The 21,658-nt window shown below is 35.3% G+C and overlaps 1 pseudogene across 1 annotated transcript in view; it reads right to left on the minus strand.

Annotated features, from left to right (window-relative positions):
* Positions 1-20,116, minus strand: part of LOC309811206 (NEDD4-binding protein 2-like 1) — a 51,675-nt pseudogene extending 31,559 nt beyond the window's left edge. The window contains exons 1-2 of the transcript in view: positions 19,910-20,116; positions 19,728-19,831 (exon numbers count right to left, since the gene is read on the minus strand). The product of the transcript in view is annotated as an NEDD4-binding protein 2-like 1 (transcript). The remainder of the gene's footprint in view (positions 1-19,727; positions 19,832-19,909) is intronic.
* Between the last annotated feature and the right edge of the window lie 1,542 nt (positions 20,117-21,658).

A 21,658-nucleotide genomic window follows, 5' to 3' on the forward strand; every position in this document is an offset into this window, starting at 1 on the left:
GGCTTGAACCCGTGTCCCCTGCACTGGCAGGAGGATTCTTAACCACTGCACCACCAGGGAAGTCCCAGCCACCTTGTGTCTTTTGATTTGAGCACTTAGTCCACTGACATTTAAAGTGATTATTAATAGGTATGTACTTATTGCCATTTTATTACTTGTTTTCTGGTTGTTTTTGTAATTGTTCTCTGTTCTTTCTTCTTTTAATTTCTCCCTTTGTAGTTTGATGATTTTCTTTTGTGGTATGCTTGTGTTCCTTTCTCTCTAGGTCTTGTGTACCTGCTGCAGATTTTTGATTTGTGGTTAGCATGGAATTCATATATACTGACCTATAACTATATCTACTTGTTTTAAACTGGTAGTCATTTAACTTCAAACACATTCTAAAAGATCTATATTTTTTTAACTCTCGTCCCACACATTTTGTGTTTTGATGTCGTATTTTGTACCTTCATGTTTATCCCTTCACTGTTTATTGTAGTTATAATTGATTTTACAATTTTTTGCCTTTTATTCTTTGTACTAGCTTATTTAACTGTTTGTTCCTCAGCCTTCAGTATATATTTGTCTTCCCTAGAGGGATTTTTCCTTTCCTATAGATTTTTACTCCTTTTTATAGCTTTCTCTTTTCCATTTAGAGAAGAGCTTTTAACATTTCTTTTATGGTAGGTTTAGTATTGATGAACTCTTAGTTTTTGCTTGTCTGAGAAGTTTTTTTTTTTATCTCTCCTTCAATTCTAAATGATAATTTTGTTGGGTAGAGTATCCTGGGATGCAGGTTTTTCTGTTTCATCACTTTAATTATATAATGCCACCCCCTTCAGGCCTGCAAAGTTTCTGCAGAAAAATCACCTGATAACTTTATGGGATTTCTTCGGATATGACTTTCTCTTTTTCTCTTGCTGCCTTTAGAAGTCTCTCCTTATCTTTAACTTTTGCCATTTTAATTATATGTCTTGGTCTGCTGATAACCTGCTTTTGGGCTCTCCACCCCCCATAATTTTTTTATGTGAGAAATAAATTTCTGTTGTTTAAGCCACCCAGTCTATGGTATTCTGTTATAGCAACCTGATCTGACTAAGAGACTTGTACTATATATAGAGAGAGATGTGTGATTATATCATATCTATATTAATTTATTCTACTTTCCATCTTTACTTGATTAACATATTCTCTTTTCATATGAGTCTTACACGCTTTTCCTGGTCCCTATGGCAGAAAACATGGTTTTGTACATTTCTTTAGTATTGTTGCTTTGCTACCTGACTCTTACTTTCAAGTTCAAAATAAGAAGAGGTTCATTGTCCCAATTGGTGCCCACCTCCTGAATGAATCAAGAGTGACCAGAAGTTGGGTCACTTGATAATATGGTTGCAACATCTGCAATAATATGTATAAAGTTTTTGCCAGAGGGAGAAAGGAGTGGGGGACAGATTATCTGAAAGGAAGGGAAGGATCATTTCCAAAGGAGAAAGTTCAGACACAGAAAGCAATAGATCTTCGATGCATTAGTATTTACAAGCACTTTTCAAAGAGACCAACACATGAAAGTATTCAGTAAATACTGGTTTTCTTCATTCTCTGCTTAGCGATTTTTAGTGCCTTCAAATTATCTTAGCAGCCTTCCATTTTTTTAGTCTTTGTGTAAGTTTGTCAATTAAGGAAAGAGCTCTTAATTCCTTAAACAAATCTAACATTTATTGTCCCTTATGTCCTTTTCCTCCCTTTCTCATCTCCAACTAAGAAACTGTAGGTCGTTTCTTTGGCATAAGTTACACAGGGATTTTTCTCTAAGAGTCTGTAGAGTGTGTTGGAATTGAGTGTAATGTCTGAAGTCCATAGGATTTGTAATTAAGTTCTATTAATTTTATAATCGGGTAAGTCGGGTTTCTCTACAGTTCAGTAGTATCTATTTCACAGCGTTGTTTCAGATATCAAGTAAGACGACTGTGAAAGAACACTGTATATGGTCAAGTGGTATTCAAATATTTTCAAGGGGCAGCAGGTCCCTAAGGTGAAATACAACATGGCAGGAAAAGCTTCCAAAGTTTGGAACGTGTACTACAGAAGAAAAGGACAAAGAATTCTAGTCCTAGAATGTATGCAGTGCAAAACTTTCTTCTGGGTAATAAATGGGATTTCAAGAATAAATATAACTCCTCCTTTCTTTTCACTCAATGTAAGAAATATGAAAAAAGGCCAAAATTGCTTTGAGAAGAACAAAGCGTTGAAATAAAATTATGCCAACTCATCAGCTTCCTTCCCATTTGACTTAGCAAGAATGAGAGTCTCGATCAGTGGGGAAACTACTAGTTATATTATTCTGAAGTTTTATTATGAGTTATCCCATAGAGAAATCACAGTACTAACAGCTGGAGAATTCAGGGCAGTCACTATTCTCCTGGGGTATTATTTAGCCACTAGCCACTGCAGCCGCTGACTTTCAACACACTTTGAAAGGAGTTCAGGGTGGAGATCAGGAGTGACATACTCTGTGTTCTGGGAAAAACTGACAGAACAGGTCTTTGGATAGCTCGATACTTTCAGGAATTTTTATGAGCCCAAATTTTTGCATCTTCTCATACCTAGAAAAGCACTAAAATTATTAACAGAAACATCTGCTCCTCATGACTAGCAGAAACCTTCTGCAAAAAATATGTGCTTGATTGCATGTATCCCCCTTTACCAGTCACATATACACTGACTTCCCCTGCTACCTCTTCAGAACAGTTCCTCAGAGCTCTCTGAGATGCTGTCTCCTAGGCTATAGTGCTCATTTTGCCCCAAATAAAACTTAACTCACAACTCTCACGTTGTGCATTTTTTTTCAGTCAACAAAGTAAAAGCAGGAAATCAACATCTACACTATGGCAGTAACGTCTGTAGTATGCATAGTAGACAACTGAAGTTTAAAGTGATTTAACATCAGAGTAGGGATAAAATTTTCTATTTGAATATTCAATGTTGTTCCAAAAAAAACCCCAAGCGTTTTCTTTCAGAAAAGCAAGGGATACTTTAATTTATTTTATTTTTGTCTGTGTTGGGTCTTCATTGCTGCAGGCAGGTTTTTCTCTAGTTGTGGCCAGTGGGGGCTACTCTTCATTGCTGTGTGCAGGCTGCTCATTGTGGTGGCTTCTCTTGTTGTGGAGCACAGGCTCTAGGCACATGGGCTTCAGTAGTTGCGGCACACGGGCTCAGTAGTTGTGGCTCGTGGGCTTAGTTGCTCCACTGCATGTGGGATCTTTCCAGACTAGGGCTCAAACCCGTGTCCCCTGCATTGGCAGGCGGATTTTTAACCACTGTACCACCAGGGAAGCCCACAAAGGATACTTTAAAGATATATAATGTAAAATGTATCACTAGACTTCAAATGTTAATTTTCAAAAGTAAGTATATAATTTGAATTTAACTTATATGTGTAAATTACTAAATTCCACTTTGAATTAGAATTATTTTCAAAATTCCTTTTCTGGAATTATCGTTTAATGAGTCTTTATATGCAAGACATTTTCATTTTAATTACCATGTTTTCTTTCTACATGGTAAATGAGATTTTTACAGAAGAAAAGTGACACTTTCATAAAACACTTTCGAAAATATACTCTTACAAAAACCAAACATCATTGTCATAATGATTCACAGCTCAAATCAATCCATAGAATTAAGGTTCTCATGTTTTCATGTTTTGATACTTACTTATGGGTTCTAAGTAGAGATATATTTTAATTTTGAAGAGAAATAATGTGATCTGTGAATTTTTTAAGTCATAGCAAAGTGAAAATACACACCATTTGACATGAAAGAAGGTTGTTCTCTGAAGTTAATAAAGTATTGTAGCTGGACATTTTTTCCAGTTATTTGTGAGAAACTACCCAGAGTTCCTTCAGAAAAACCACATTATCTTTCAAATGCCTTTTTATAATTAAAATATAAATGAGACTTATGTAGAAGAGACTTTGTGTATCCTAAAAGTAAATAAAAATGTTTGCTTCACCCTACACTGGATTATCAGTAGACAGGCAATGTATGTATTTAGAGCACAAGGAAAACAAGAACAGTACTATTTGTATGTATATGAATTTAATATTTAATATTTCAAAAATGGGAAATACACCTCTATTGTCCTTTCTTGCATCTATGTTAGTGTACAATATCAAATGTATGTGTATAAGCGTGTGGTGAAAAGGGAAATGAGACAGAAATATATTCTGTGCAAGCTTCCAGGAAACAGCTGACCTTATTATCAACCATCCTTCCTTTAAACATTCTTGTTTATTGTCTCATTCATTTCCTTTCATTCCTTCCTTGAAATATGAAAACTATAGTTTCATAAAATAAACTGTCAGAAAATTTTCTCTATTATACTTTACATTCTCAGAAGCCATTGAGCACTACATAAATACAATACATAAAGTTATAATCATCTAGAAGCAGCAGAAAATTTTCTGAGCTATCTGTGGAGATGACTCGTATTTTTCACAAATAAAAGAAGGGAAGAAGATAGTGATATATTTTTTTACCTGATCTCATGATGTTTATAGAACTCACTTTTTTTTTTTTTTTTTTTTTTTTTTTTTTTTGCGGTACGCGGGCCTCTCACTGTTGTGGCCTCTCCCATTGCGGAGCACAGGCTCCAGACGCGCAGGCTCAGTGGCCATGGCTCACGGGCCCAGCCGCTCCGTGGCATGTGGGATCTTCCCAGACCGGGGCACGAACCTGTGTCCCCTGCATCGGCAGGCAGACTCTCAACCACTGCGCCACCAGGGAAGCTCTATAGAACTCTTAAGTGAAGGCAATGCAATCCCAATCATGTTTTTGAAGGCACCTAGGCAATCTATTTTTTTAATCATAAATTTGCATTTTGGTGTGATTTTTGACACAAGAATAAACTTCTGTTTCATGCCTATGTTTCCCTTAAAAATCAGACTTTCTACTTTTCCAAAGATTATAACAATTTACATCCATTTACATACTGATCATGTATTGATCTCCCCCCTTACCAAGAGGCACAACTGTTTAGGATATTAAAATGAATTACTTAGATGAATTTAGTTTTTTTTTTTAAAAAAAGATTTTTTATGGACTTCCCTGGCAGTCCAGTGGTTAAGACTCCACACTTCCAATGTAGGGAACTCAGGTTCGATCCCTGGTCGGGGAACTAAGATCCCACATGCCGTGCAGACAATAAACAAACAAATAAATAAATCGTTTTAAAAAAGGTTTTTTATACTACTTAAGCACCTGCTAAAAAGTTCAGTAGGGTCCTTGACAGCAGGGGAACACTAATAAATGTCGAACAGCTAAGAAGGCAAATGTTGGGCATAGCTTTCCTCATGTAGTCTTTACAACTATCCTATAAAATCGTTATTATTATCCATATTTTATATCTGAGGAAGCTGTGGCTCAGTAATAATAAATTGCTCAACACAGTAAGTTGCACAAACAGTAAGTAGGAAAGCAAGATTGTAATTCAGATTTCTGTATCTCCAAAATTTGTATTTATTCACAGTGTTACTGGTTCTCCAGTCTTCACATTTCTATTACTCAAGTTTCAAAAGAGAGAGAGAGAGAATTAGAAATATAAGATTGCCAAATTTTTCCTTTACTGAGTGTAGACATTAAAAATCAAATGAGCAATTTTCTTCTCTGCTTATGCTGAAAAATTATAGAAAAGCAGCAGGGAGGAAAAAGTACAAAAACCCAAACTTCATTTTCTGCAAAATAAAGAGATAAATGTAATCTATAATCTGCAGATGCCAAATTAAATATAACTGCTGATGTTAAGCAGAAAGTGAAAAGAAGAATAGAAACACATGAGGATGAAGTACCAAGAAAACTCAGAAACACCAGCAAAAATTCACTTCCTGTAGGTGAGAAGCTCACCCTGAAATAATACATTGCCTACTTAACAGCAGATATAGGAATTGGGGTTACCAGAACTGTTTGCAGAAACCTTTCTCCACACTAATAAATTCAGAGAAACAAAAATTGGGGAGATGCATAAAAATTGCATAGTTTGGCCAGAGCCGTATTTTCAGGGCCATGTTTGTTGTCTCTGTTATAACAAAAAATGTATTCTCTAGAGGGTAAAATCTTAAAAAGTGCTCTAACCTTTCCCTTCCCTTTAATACTACAAAATGTTTACTTTTTACTATCCAATCCCTGATTATTCCAGTGTCTTATTATAGTAAGTAATTATTTATACTAAAATTCTCCTGTTTTAATTACTGTGTGGTTTCTGTTGCCTGATTGGGCCCTGGGAAAGAATGAATGTTGGTATAAATGGGACCAGATTGGTCATGAATAGATAGTTGCTGGGACTGGTTAAATAGATACATGGGGGTTTATTATATTCTTCTACTTTTGTGTATATACAGAATTCTCCATAGTAAGAAGACAGCTAAACCAGCTTTAAAGAATACGTCTGCAATGGAACATATGACTATTCATCCTACATCATAGAAAAAAAGGCTATAAAGAGTTTTGCTCAGATTTTGCCAGGAAGAAAATTTGTAACATATTTACCCCCCCCCAAATTTACTTTTTAGAACTTCTTATATATCAGAATTGCAGATAAGATATGGTGGATCTAAATACACATATGTAACAGTTGAATTATTCAGGTACTCGGCATGAAACAAGCTTCACACTCAAATTAGGGTCTTTCAAAGGAGGCTTATAAAGAGAATATATTCAAAGGCATGGGCACTGTGGCAATATTAACAGCAGAGCTGTTACCACCCTAGGACGCAAAAATATGAGGAAAAGGAGCAGGTATTAGAACCTGAAGGAGAAAGTTCTATAAAGAAGGCTACCTTGAAAAATCAAAGAGCACAACAGTCTGAGGTAACCTCTCAGAAGGTCCCTGACTTTATTCTCCTCCCTCCTTCAGGTCTCCTGAACCTAACTGGAGACCACGTGGCAAAGGACCTACCTGTTGGTCCGTACCTGTCAGTAGCCTCTGGGACATAGATCAGGGTGGAATAAGATGGAAAGTACGTATGGGGAGGTCAAGGAAAAGCTATGACACAGAGGTACAAAGACAGATACTCAAAAAATACTTACAGTGAATAACACTGGGGTATAGAGGAAAAGAAAGGGTGAGGGAAGAGGAAGAATAAGACACATGAGATAGATCATGGTACAGAGTAGCAGATTTATAGATCTGTGTACAAAGTACACAGTACAAGGTGAGGACAATTCTGTAAACTTATAAAGATAATCACTAAAACAAGAACAAAATCCTTGTCAAAGATCAGAAATACACACTGCCGAGCAAGAAAAAGTATTGCCAAATGGTCTTTCACAGGTGTTGTAGCCACCTAGACACCTACTAGCAATATATTAGGACCTATTTTCCCACAGCCTTACAGAACTATAAAACTTTTGAAATTTGCTGAGCTGAAAAGTAAAAAGTGGTATACTAATGTTGCCGACCCCATTTTCTCTTCAGTAATTTAAGATACAAGGTATATCATATACCAAATTTCTACATGTCTCTGTATCTATTATTGAACTTCCTATTTCATTTCATTGTTTTGTGTATTCATTTGCTAACATCATCTTATTATAATTACACAGGACTGGGCTTCCCTGGTGGCGCAGTGGTTGAGAGTCCGCCTGCCGATGCAGGGGACACGGGTTCGTGCCCCGGTCCGGGAGGATCCCACATGCCGCAGAGCGGCTGGGCCCGTGAGCCATGGCCGCTTAGCCTGCGCGTCCGGAGCCTGTGCTCCGCAACGGGAGAGGCCACAACAGTGAGAGGCCTGCGTACTGCAAAAAAAACCCCAAAACATTACACAGTACTTTTACTATGTTTTCATGTCTGGTAGAACTAGTCTTCTCAGACTCTTTATATTTTGGAGAATTTTCCAAAAATTCATTTGTTTATTTTTCCATATTAACTTCAGTTTGTCCAGTTAAAAAACATGCTTCGTGGGGATTTTATTGCCATTGTGTTAAGTTACAAAATAACTTAGAAAAAAAAACATATTCTGAAAGCTCTGTCTTCAGAATATTGTTGCAAATGTGTATAAATTTTGAACTGCTAAGAATTTATCCTACAGATGTGGTGCACATGTATGAAATGCCTTAAGTACATGACTATGCATTGTGACATTGTTTGTTATACCATGCCAAACACATCATAATCAAAATCAAAAGGCAAATGACACAACGGGAAAAGTGTTGACTCCTGGCACGGAGAAAGGGTCGCCCTCCCTTACATATAGTGAGATTTCTGTAAATTGTCAAGAAAAATCCCCATAACACAATAGGAAAATGGATAAAAACATGAAATGGCAGCCCATCTCCACACCAACCAAAAGCAAACAAATAAACACAAATAGCCCCTAAGCAAATGAAAGCTTGCTTAAACTGACTCACATGTAAGATACAATTAAATTAAAACTATACTGTGTAAAAGTGTCAGAAAGTTTGACCTCAAACTCTGCTGAGGAGGCTGTGCAGAAACAGTTGCTCTCATACATTGTTGGTAGGAGTACAAACTGGCAGAGTTTCTGTGGAAGGCAATAGTCAAATACCAAAATTACAAATCACATACTCTTCAATTTGATCATCTCAATCCTGGGGATGTGTCATGCAGATACACATAAATTTACCACAAATATGTATAATTATTCTTAATATAGCTATAAATTAGAAATGATCCAAGTATCCATCTGTAGACCATTACTTAATTAAAGTATGGTACTTCATAATGCCATATAATGAAACTGTAAAAAGAAATGTGGAATCTCTCGATAAACTGTGATGTTTTTAATGATATCTTACTAAGATAAAAGAAAAAAAGTATGTGCAATACTCACTCCAAAGAAAATGAAATACTTAGGCATAAAGCTAACAAAACATACAGAATTTAAATGTTATAACTTACAAAATGCTGGTGATAGAAAGAGGATCTAAATAAATTAAGAGACATACCATGTTTATGGTTTGGAGATTCAACATAGTAAAGATACAACTCTCCCCACATTGATCTGTAGATTTAATGCAATTGCTATCAAAATTGGAAGGTATTTTATAGACATACACAAGCTTATTCTAAAATTTATGTGGAAAAGCCAGGAACCTAAACAAGCTAAGACTATTTTGATAAAGCAGAATAAAGTGGGAGAAATTACTATACCTAAAGTTAAGTCTTACTATAAAGCTACACTATTCAAGTTTTACTATTCAGTATTCAAGGCTTACTATAAATGTACAGAACTATAAAGCTACAGTATTCCAGCTACAGTATTGGCAAAGAGGTCAATACATATATCAACAAACAGACTAGAGAACCCAGATAGAAATACAGTCAACTGATTTTTTATAAAGGTACACAGTGATTCAATGGAGAAAAGATAGTATTTTCAACTAATGGTGTTTGAACAATTAGGCACCCATAGACAAAAAAAAAAAAAAAGAATCTCAACCTAAAACTCACACTTTAAGCAAAAATTAACTCAATTTGGGACACGGGATTAAATATGAAACAAAACTATAAAACTTTTAGAAAAAAATGATCAGAAAAAAATATTCAAGACATAGCAATAAAAGAGATTTTTTTTTTTTTTTTTTTTTTTTGCAGTACGCTGGCCTCTCACTGCTGTGGCCTCTCCCATTGCGGAGCACAGGCTCTGGATGCACAGGCTCAGCGGCCATGGCTCACGGGCCTAGCCGCTCCGCGACATGTGGGATCTTCCCGGACCGGGGCACGAACCCGTGTCCCCTGCATCGGCAGGCGGACTCTCAACCACTGTGCCACCAGGGAAGCCCAATAAAAGCGAGTTTAGCCTTGACACAAAAACCCAATCCATGAAAGAAAAAATTAATAAATTAGATCTAATCAGAATTTAAAACTTTTTGAAAGCCCATGTGAAGAGGGTCAAAAGACACACTGCAGATTGGGAGAAAATATTTGCAAGCTATATATATCAGACAGATGTCTTATATTTAGAACATGTAAAAAATTCTTAATATTCGATAGTAAACCCCCCAAGTCCAAATATTAAATGGGCAAAGACATGAACAGACATGTCTTCAGAAATAACATACACATGGCAAATAATTACATGCTAACATCACTAGCCATAAAGAAAATTCAAATTAAAACCACAATGAGATATTACTACACATCTATCAGAGTAGCTAAAAGACACAGTGGTAACACCAAATGCTCGCACTCATATGCTGTGGTGGGGATGTGAAATGGTACATCCATTCTAGAAAATAGTTTGGCAGTTTCTCATAAACCTAAACATGCATATGTCACTTCACCTAGCACTTTTACTCTTGGGTATTATCCCAGAGAAATGAAACCTTACATTAACATAAATGTTCATAATGTTCATAAATGTTCATAGCAGCTTTACATTTGTAATAGCCAAAAGTTAGAAACAACCCAATGTCCTTCAACAGAAGAATGGTTAAACAAACCAAGGGACATCTTTATTGTGAAAACTAGAGCAGTCAGAAGGAACTAACTTGATACATGCAGCCACTTGGATGAATCTGAAGGTGATAATGCTGAGTGAAAAAGCCTATCTCAAAAGGTATATATGTAAGTTTCTACATATATAACATTTTCAAAATGAAATTTTAAAGATGAAGAACAGATTAATGATTGCCAGATTTTACTAATTTTACACAAATACATGTAAACCTGGTGAAATCTAAATATGCCCTGTAGATTGTACCAATGTCAATTCCCTGGCTTCAATATTGTGTTAAAGCTATGCAACATGTTACCACTGGGTAAACTGGATGAATGGTACAAGGGACCATCCTATACATGTTTTGCTACTTTCAGTGCATCAATAATCATTTATATATTTTTATATGAATACAAATATATTTCATATATTATTTTATATATATTTATCAAAATCATTTAAAAATGGCAATGTGAAGAATTATGTGTATAATATGCTATTGTTTTGTGGAAAAGGGGAGAGGGGAAATAACATATATTTGTTTGTGCTTACGTATCCATAAAGGAACTCCAAAAGCATACTAATGACAGTGATTACCTGAATGTTTGTAGGTTGGGGGGAACCGTAGCAAATAGGAGACAGATGTAGAAAGACATACTTTTTTTTTTTTTTTTACATTTTGAACTATGTTAATCTATTTCTTATTTTAAAAAGTAAATAATTATTATTCTAGGCATAAAAATAATTATAATGACCATCATTCGTAAAAGAACACAACACCAAAAATTTGAATGATGTAACCTTGGATTTAGGTCAGGTATTCAAATTTAATTACTGTTAATTCATTAAAATTTTACTTCATTATTATTTCTCTTATTTCTGTGGATTTAAGGAAACTTGACCACTGGTCAGGGCTGGTCTTGAAAATAACACTCAGAAAACACTGCATTCATTCACACCAATGTTACCCAGGTTCCAAAATGAATCTCTTTTTGATTTGCAGTACTGTGGCTTCAGCATATGCAAAGCATTGTTCTTTTGGACTTTAGAAACAGGAAAAACAAAGAGATCCTTTAAATAACCTCCACAAATTGAAATAGAATATGCCTCTCTGTGCTTTAGTGTTCCTTGGGAAATAGACTTATGTGGTACTAGTTGTACATTTCCCAAAAAAGAAAACAAAGAACAAGAGAAAAGCAAATTTCAAAACTCAAAAGAATTTTTGGAAACAGTCAAGAGCAAATGAGGGGCCTCAATAAAAAATGCACAGGCAGCCTCTAAGCACAATTTATTAATGCAGCATATAAAAGTAAAATGCCAGCCACCTCAAATACTAATGGAAATCAATAAATGTCAATCTGCATAGTGCTGCTATGATAGAAATCTCTGCTTTTTTATTTATCTGCTACAACAGAGAAAAGTGAAAGTTGGTAACTTAGGCCAATAAAATATTAAAGATACTCTGAGGTTTATTCACATTCAAAACTGCAATTACCTGCTAAGTTAAAGGGTCATTTTTCTAGGTATCTAAGCTTTATGTGTTAAAGTTAATTTTATTTATTTATTTATTTATCAACACCACAGGGCTTGTGGGGTCTTAGCTCCCTGACGAGGGATTGAACCCACGTCTTCTGCAGTGAAAGTGCAGAGTCTTAACCACTGGACTCCCAGGGAGTACCCAAAGCTAATTTTAATATTAGTGGTCTATGCATTTACTTTTCTCATTGCTTCTTTCAATATATGTACAAAGCAGTGATCAGTTTAGCCAATATTTATAGGAGAAAGGAACAGACTTTAAGAAACTATGAAAGCAAATTTAAGAGCTCTAAATTCATGTTTTTTTTTTAAGTACACATGGGAGCACACAAATGTGTTAGCAATTGGACAATCTATCATTATTGGGGAAAGGCAAATGTCTTGAATTTCAATGGCAGCAACCCAGTGAGGCCAGAGGGTCTACAGGAAGGGTGCTCTGAAGAGGGAACATGTCTGGGAACAGAGTCTCCCTCTGTACACACTTTCTTCCATTGAGAGCACTGTCATCACTAGCATGTCTTCCAAGTTTGGGGACATTCAAAGCAAGTATTCAAAGAATGATAATAGCTGACCTCTCTGGCCTGGTCAATTTTCACCCACACCAGTTTGGCCCTCACTCTCACTCCTCTACCCTTTCTGCTCAAATGTCCCCTTATTAAAGAGGCCTTCCTTGGTACTCCTCACTAAAAGAGCATGCCACTGTGGATCACTCACAGTTTTCTTCCCAGCACTATCACCACTGCCTATTTTATATTTACTTGGTTATTGTCTCAATCCCCCTCAGGAATGTCAGCTCCATAAGGACAGGGACTGGACAGTTTGATTCAATTCTATGTACCCAGTATCTGGAAAAGCAATAACTCAGTAAGTCCTTCTACTTAAACCTCACAATGATTCTGTAAGTAAACGGATGCTAAAAATAACTGGGTTCCCCAAAGTTACCCATGTGATCAGGGGGAAATTTTATGACTCAAAGCCATATCTCTGAGTTCTAAATTCTCTGTTTTTTCCAGCGTATCACGCAGCTTCTCATTTTGATACTGTGAATTACTTTAAATCTGGAAATTCTCATCAAGTCTTTGTGGAAATGGGGCATTGTGAAGAGTAAGTGTCCACCTAAAAAGAGCACGTAATTTTTTTATTAGTTTGTTACATAATTCCTCCTTCATGTGCACAAGCAAAAACCTGTTCTTTTCCAGAAACACAGAAAAATATTTAAGTATACTTATAATTAAGAATAATATGGAAACAAAAAAAAGTGTCACTTTTCAGGATAAATTTAGATGCTAATGCAAGGACATTAATAAATCAATGAAATTAACTACAACTATTTAACAATTTACTAAACATTTATAGAGTATCTTTTATAGATCAGAACCTCTGCTAAGGCCATGGAGTTATAAAAATAAATAAATAATAATCCACATCCTTAAAAGTGTTAAATCCACTTCAAGATATAGACATACAAGTAAAAATACAATATAATGGAATCAGAGGCTTTTGTAAGTTGTTAGGAGAGCAAAGGGAATCAGTAACCAGTTCTGCCTAGGAGCATCAAACAAAAGAACTGCAGTTTGAGCTGCATCTTGGAAGATAAGTAGACATTCCCAGGTCCAATAGCAAGAGGGAGTAGCAAATATATGTGGCTGGGAAATGATATGTGTATTTCAAGGACTAGGACATTTAATATGTCTGGGCATCAGGTACATTGAGAAGGTACAGCTGGAGATGGGACTGTCAAAGAGCACAGCAATACCATCTAAATATTCTTAAGAAGATCCAGTGAGATGATGCATGTAAAACCATCAGCATAGTGCCTCACTATGTATGGAATAAATGCTGGCACGTGGAATGGAATGGAGGAATCGAGATTTTTATATATCCACAATTCCAAAAGAAAAAATGTCTCTTGGTATAAAAATAAATCCATTGTTTATCAAATAAAATTCTTTATTGGGGTCCCCATGTGTTTAGAAATGGCATGCATATTATTTACACAGAGCAGTATTCAAAACCAGGGAATCCATACAGCAATCTCATCTGATGTTTTCAGCAAGAACCGATATATGTGACAGGGAGTTTAAGAAGTAATGAAGCAATCCTGTATTTAGAACCAGCCGTGATACGGACTTCACTTGCTTGAATAGCAGGCTGATTTTACGGAGAAGAGGGTGTGAGTTTGATTTCTTTTTTCATTACTCATGACTTCAATCCTTAGGGAAATGACAAGATAATTTGATTCTCAAACACTCATTTGGGAGTGTCAATGATAAATGATTGGAAATATTGCTGCTCCCATCACACTGCTTTTCTTATTGGTTCTCACCTCTGTACTTCCTTCTTCTCCTCTTCACTCAGCCCCAAGGAGCGAACTTGATATTGGAGCGATAAAGCTTGTCACAATAAACATAATCTTCCGTCACAATCTTTCTCTTTTTCCCCTTTTCTATTGTTTCTCCCTAAAAAAATCTTCAGTTTGATCCTTGCATGTCAACTTCATACTTCTGTATGACTGAGGGACAACAGGAAATAATTCCACTGTTTGTGCCAGTCAGCACAAGAAAATTGTAATTTTCCTTGTCACTGCATCTTACAATCTCCTAATGAGCAGCTCTAATGCTGGGCTATTGAATTACACAATAAACAGAAATTTCCCATCATTTAACATTTGTTCAAAGACTCTGCTGTGGGTCCATGAGAGGAGAAAGAAGAGAAATGTGTACTTATCCAGTGAATTCAATCAATGCAAACCACAAATTTAATTATTCAGGCTATCAAAATCTGTTGTTGTTATTGTTATTGTATTAATGCCTAAATTATTTGAAAAAAATTATTCTAACCTTACATGAAAGCTTGGTCTTTGTTGACATAAATGTGCCTACCAAAAAAATGATTTTGTATTCTAATTGAAGAATTGTTTATTTTGCAAATGAGTAAAGAGAGAAACTTGGGCTAGTTATATTTGTCTGAAAGGATGTAAGGGCTTTATTACATAGAGCCCTTAGAACAGGGATCAGAAACCTTTATCTTTTGGGCCAGACTGAGGTCTTATGCCCATAAATGTCTACTGTCTCTACCTTTAGACCTATGAACTCCCAACCCACGTGGCTGCAGCCAGGATTCCCACCAGGCTCTTCCTCACCACAGTTCCCACTGAATATCAGGGACTCAGTGGGAAGGACAGAACAGCCAAGAGCCAGAACAATGCCTTCCTTCTGGGGGGCATGGCCTTCCCACCCTAGCTCCTGCCAAGCTTCCCTCCTGCTTTAGTTCCCTCCATAAGACTCATTTAGTTCATCATAACCTCATCCCTTCAGAAAAATCTTCCTTCACCATCCTGTGCAAAAGTACAGTAGGCATTTCTAGAAGGAAAATGTGATCCCATGAAGGACCAGTGTATGGAAATTTGTATTTAAAACATTAATGACAATGGAAGTACAATTGTGCAGAAAGCATAGAAAATGAGGTTGTCCATTTAACTTTGCTTTCTGGTGCTGAGAGGTATTTGGCTCTTAAAGTACCATGACCTTTAACTGTGAACTTTCCTGTTGAAAATCTTCTTAGAATGTATTAGTGCACTTTTTGTCCTGAGAAAGTAATATCACTTAGCCTTTTTTGATGATTCAGCATCTTGCAGTAGTTTGTTAAGAACAGATAGGCAGTTTCTCTTTTAAGGTAACACATTTTTCTTTCACTTGTATGCTTTTAACTAAAAGACTTTAGGAAACTATGTGGTTGAAAAATATTTTACTAAGCATTATCCTACAAGGTGAAACATTCATTCATTCATTCTTCATGCATTCAGTTACTGAGCACTTAAGTAGTTCCTACAAAGTGCAAAGCACTGTACCAGGCTCTGGAATGCAATGGTGAAGAACACTAAAACCTCTAAGAAAGGAAGAACATTCAGGCCAAGTTCACCTTATATTCTCTTAAGATATTGTTGAACACTCCCAAAAACCCGTTTGTAGACCTGCAGCATTACCATCCACACGGCATGTGGTAGAAAGACTGCAAACACAGCATAAATGCAAGACAAATACCTCCATCTGGAAGAATCCGAAAAGATTCTCAAAGGTGACCGGGACTCAAAGGATGAGGAAGAGGAGGGGTTTGGCATTTCAACAACATTTTTCAATAACCCTACATTTTCTTGCTCTCTGTTAACAATTATTCTTAACTTTCTGGGGAGCCCCATAAAGAATCTAATAAAAAAATGTTAATATATTTGTATATCCATATACCTATACACACACACACACGCACACACACAACCTCTTCTTTATCAATGGACACAGGTTGCTTCCATATCTTGACTGTTGTAAATAATGCTGCAATGAACATAACGGTGAATATATCTTCTCAAACTAGTGTTTTTGTTTTCTTCAGAAAGATACCCAAAAGTGGAATTGCTGGATTGTATGGTAGTTTTACTTTTATTTTTTTCAGTAACCTCCATACTGTTTTCCATTGTGTCTGTACCAATTTACATTTTGATTAACGGTGCACAAGGGTACTCTTTTCTCCACACCTCTACCAATACTTGTTATTTCTTATCTTTTTGTTGTTAACCATCTGATGTCTTTTTGTGAGGTTGTAGTTCATTGTGACTTTGATTTGCATTTTCCTGATGATAAGTAAAGTTAAGCATCTTTTCATGTGCCTGTTGGCCATCTGTATGTCTTCTTGGTAAGAATTTCTCTTCGGGTCCTCAGCCTGTTTTTTTTTTTTTTTCATCTTTATTGGAGTACAATTGCTTTACAATGGTGTGTTAGTTTCTGCTTTTTTTTTTTTTGGTATTTATTTATTTATTTATTTATTTATTTATTTTTAATAATTTTTTTTATTAGTTTCTGCTTTATAACAAAGTGAGTCAGTTATACATATACATATGTTCCCCTATCTCTTCCCTCTTGTGTCTCAGCCTATTTTTTAATGGGGTTGTTTGATTTTTTGATATTGTTTTAAGTGTTCTTTGTATATTTTGGATATTAATCCCTTATCAGATATATCACTTGTTAATATCTTCTTCCATTCAGTCAGTGGCCTTGTTGTTTTGTTGATAATTTCCTTTGCTGTGCAAATGTTTTTTAGTTTGGTGAAAACTATTTATGTATTTTTGTTTTTGTTTCCCTTACCAGAAGAGACATATCCAAAAAACTATTGCTAAGATAAATATCAAAGAGCATACTGCCAATGTTTTCTTCTAGGAGTTTTATGGATTTAGGTCTTACATTTTAGTTGTTAGTCCATTTATAGTTTATTTTTGCATATAGTGTGAGAAAGTAGTACAGTTTGATTCATTTGCATGTAGCTGCCTAGTTTTCCCAACACCATTTATATAAGAGCCTGTCTTTTCCCCATTGTGTATTCTTGCATTCTTTGCCATAGATTAATTGCCCATATATGTGTGGGTTCATTTCTGGTCTCTTTAATATGTTCCATTGATTTATGTGTTTGTTTTGTGCCAGCACCATACTGTTTTACTTACTGTAGCTTTGGAGTATTGTTTGAAATCAGGATGCAGGGTACCTCTAGCTTTGTTCTTCTTTCTCAAAATTGTTTTGGTCATTCAGGATCTTTTGTGTTCCCATACAAATTTTAGAATTATTTGTTCTAGTTCTTTGAAAAAAGTCATTGGTATTATGATAGGGATTGTATTGAATCTGTAGATTGCCTATGCTCCTTTTAATAATATTAATTCTTCCAATTCATGAGCATGATATATGTTTCCATATGTTTGTGTCAATTTCAATTTGTTTTGACAACATCTTATGGTTTTCAAAGCACAGATCTCTCACCTCCTTGGTTAAATTTACTCCTAGGTATTTTATTCTTTTGATGCAATTATAAATGGGATTGTTTTCTTAATTTCTCTTTCTGCTAATTCATTGTTACTATAAAGAAATATAACCAAAAAAAAGAAATATAACCAATTTCTGTATATTAATTTTGTATCCTGATACTTTACTGAAATATTTATTGTTTCTAATAGTTTTTTGTTGGTGTCTTTAAGATTTTCTATATATAGTATCATGTCATCTGCAAACAGTGACATTTTATATATTCCTTTCCAATTTGGATTTCTTACCTTTTTTTTTTCTTTTTTGATTACTGTGGCTAGAATATTCAGTACTATGTTGAAAACAAATGGTGAGAATGAGCAGCCTTTTCTTATTCCTGATCTTAGAGAAAATGCTTTCAGCTTTTCACTACTGAGCATGATGTTGGCTGTGGGTTAGTCATATGTGGCCTTTACTATATTGAGGTATGTTCCCTTATTACCCACTTTTTTGAGATTTTTATTATAAATGGATGTTGAATTCTGCCAAAAGTTTTTTCTGCGTCTATTGAGATGATCATGTGATTTTTATCCTTCCTTTTGTTAATGTGGTGTACTGAATTGATTGATTTGTGGATATTGAATTATCCTTGGATCTCTGAGATAAATCCCACTTGATCATGGTGTATGAGCTTTTTCATGTGTTGCTAAGCTTGGTTTGCTAATATTTTGTTGAGGATATTTGCATTTATATTAATCAGTGATATTGGCCTATTTTTTTGGGGGGGTGTCTTTATCTGGTTTCATTATCAGGGTGATGTTGGCCTTATAGAATGAGTTTGGAGGTGATTCTTCCTCTTCAATTTTCTGGAAAAGTTTGATAAGGATAAGTGTTAACTCTTCTTTAAATGTTTGGTAGAATTTACCTGTGAAGCCCTCTGTTCCTGGACCTTTTTTTTTTTTAGGAGTTTTTTGATTACTGATTCAATGTCACTACTGGTAATCATTCTATTCATATTCTTTATTTCTTCTTAATTCAGTCTTGGGAGATTGTATGTTTCCAGGAATTCATCCATTTTTCTAGTTGTTCCAATTTGTAGGCATAGAATTGTTTGTAGTAGTATCTTTGATCCTTTGCATTTCTGTGGTGTCAATTGTAACTTCTCTCTCATTTCTGACTTTATTTGGGTCCTCTCTTTTTTTAATTATTAGTTGGTCTAAAGCTTTATTAAATTTGTTCATCTTTTCAAAGAACCACCTCTTAGTTTCATTGATCCTTTCTCCTGTTTATTTAGTCTCCTTATTTCTACTCTGATCAATATAATTTCCTTCCTTCTACTAACTTTGGGGTTTTTTTGTTCTTCCTTTTCTTGTTTTTTTAGGTGTAAGGTTAAGTCACTTATTTAAGATTTTTCTTATTTCCTGAGGTAGGCTTGTTTCGCTATAATATTTCTCTTTGAACTGCTTTTGCTAAATCCCATACATTTTGGAATGTTGTGTTTCCATTTTTATTTAACTCAAGGTATTTCTTTATTTTCTCTTTGACTTTTCAATGACCCCACTGGTTGCTTAGTAGCAGATTGTTTTGATTCTACATGTTTGTTTTTTCCACTTTTTTTTGTAGTTGATATCTGGTCTTATGCACTTGCAGTCAGAAAGGATGCTTGCTATGATTTCAGTCTTCTTAAATTTACTGAGATATGTTTTGTGGCCTATCATGTGATCTATCCCAGAGAATGCCCTATGTGCATTTGAAAAGAATGTGTATTCTGCTGCTTTGGAATGGAATGTTTTATATATATATATATATATATATATATATATATATATATATATATATCCCTTTATCATTATGTGATGTCCTTCTTTGTCTCTTGTTACAGACTTTGTTTTAAAGTCTATTCTGCCCTTTTTGTTGTGCTGCCCACACTCATGGGCCACTCTCCAGTGGTGTCTGATCCCCACGTACTCCTCACCTCCACACTGCCACTGACATGATGCTGTCCTGCAGCCTGGCCTGCACCTGCTTCTGCTCAGCACCATCGCCTTTGACATCATCGTGATGGCCAGCCACAGCTGGCTTAAGTCGGGTGACAATATCCACATGTTCTTACTGTGATGGTGATATTTTCACAAGGGTGGCTACAGCATGTCTTACAAGGATGGCTGCCAGATCGTCATGATGTACATGTGGGGAAGGGGAGCTGCCACCAAGCCTTTCTGCAGCTTTATCATCCTGGTGATCTGTTTCATCCTCTCCTTCTTTGCCTTCTGTGGATCCCAAATGCTTGTCCTTCTGAGACTGAATTGTGGCCTCCTGGTCCTGGCTGTTGTATTCCATATCATCTCCCTTGTAATTTACCATGTGAAGTACACCTAGATTTTCGACCTCACACCAACCCTCTTGTCACTACATCTATAACTGGGCCTAAGTCTTCAGATGGGCAGCCACAATTATCCTGATGGCTGTGCTTTCTTCTGTTTCCTTCCCAACAATGAAGGTGGGCTCCAGGGAAATGCCAAGCCCAGGTATTTGTACACATCCACCTAAGTTGGGAAATGAGCAGAAGAAAATCACTGCTACTGAGATGGACTACAAAGAAACTGTTTTCCTCAGAATAATTTGAACTTATTTTTATGGCAATGTTTATAGAGTTAAACTAGGCAAAATGCTAAAATAATTTGGGAGAAAATGTTTCTTAAATGGTGTTATAGCTTTATATTCATATTTTACATGTGTCTTGTAGAGTTAAACAAGACTTACTCTTTTAACTATCTATAATATGCCAATATTTTCTTATAACTATCTATACCATTTATACTGCATTTGTAAAAGAATGTGAATATTAAACATACCACTTTATAAGGTAGAAATAAGAAGGCTTCAGCAATTTGAGTAACCTAATCAAGTTTTTGTTTTTCCCGGATGGAATGGACTAGGTCTATTAAGCACTAAGGAAAAGAGGGAGATATTAGTAAAAATTGTTACTGACCCAATATTCTAAAAGAAGTACAATAAATAAATATTTTTCAAGCCTCCAGCTATTTAAAGAAGCAAAAATATTTCTTAAATGTGTATTATTTGTGAGAATTTCTAATTAATAACCTTAACAAGTGACTTCTTTCTAAGCTTCATGTTAACTTGATATGGCATTGAGGAAAGTATTTTTTCATGGCCATAGCCTGTTGCAGTGGCAAGGCCTCCTTAAGTAGTAAAATTTTAAGATAAAATTTTCTCATTTAAAGTAGTTTATAGGGTTGGAGTGTGGGAAAATGCTATACTAATAAATCTGTACTGTTTTGTGTGTGTGTGTGTGTGTGTGTGTGTGTGTATGTGTGTATTTAGTACCAGAATAGATGAGATTGAAAGATGGACTGGTCATGACTGATGGATAGGATTAGGCTGTTCAGTAAAGCATCAGTGGTTGGTTCCTATAACAAAAGTAACATTGAAAAAGGCTAAAGAGAAGAAATGGCTTGAATTTTTTATCTTAGTTTTGACTGGGCTCTAATCATATAGACACAGCTTCTAAAAGATTGCAACTATAAGCAAAAACTTGATCTAGTTAAAAACCTGGTTTTCCTTGACAAAGAGATTTTTAAAATCTGATGCAAAACATACAACAGGAGAATTCAGGGATGTGAGATTTATCTGAATGGCAAATATATGATACACCATATGGATTTTTTTTACCGTTTGTACTTACATAATGAACACAATTCATTTTATATATCAAATTATTATTTTATAAATTATGAGTGAGCAATTGTAGTTTTCAATATGAACTTTTCCCAATAAAACAAGTGTTCTAATCTTGAAAATAAATAAATAAAGTCTATTTTATCTGATATAAGTATCACTACCCCAGATTTCTCTTCATTTCTATTTGCATGGAATACCTTTTCA

This window comes from Mesoplodon mirus (genome assembly GCF_964341445.2).
Source record: "Mesoplodon mirus genome assembly, chromosome: 10".
Lineage (NCBI taxonomy): Eukaryota > Metazoa > Chordata > Mammalia > Artiodactyla > Ziphiidae > Mesoplodon > Mesoplodon mirus.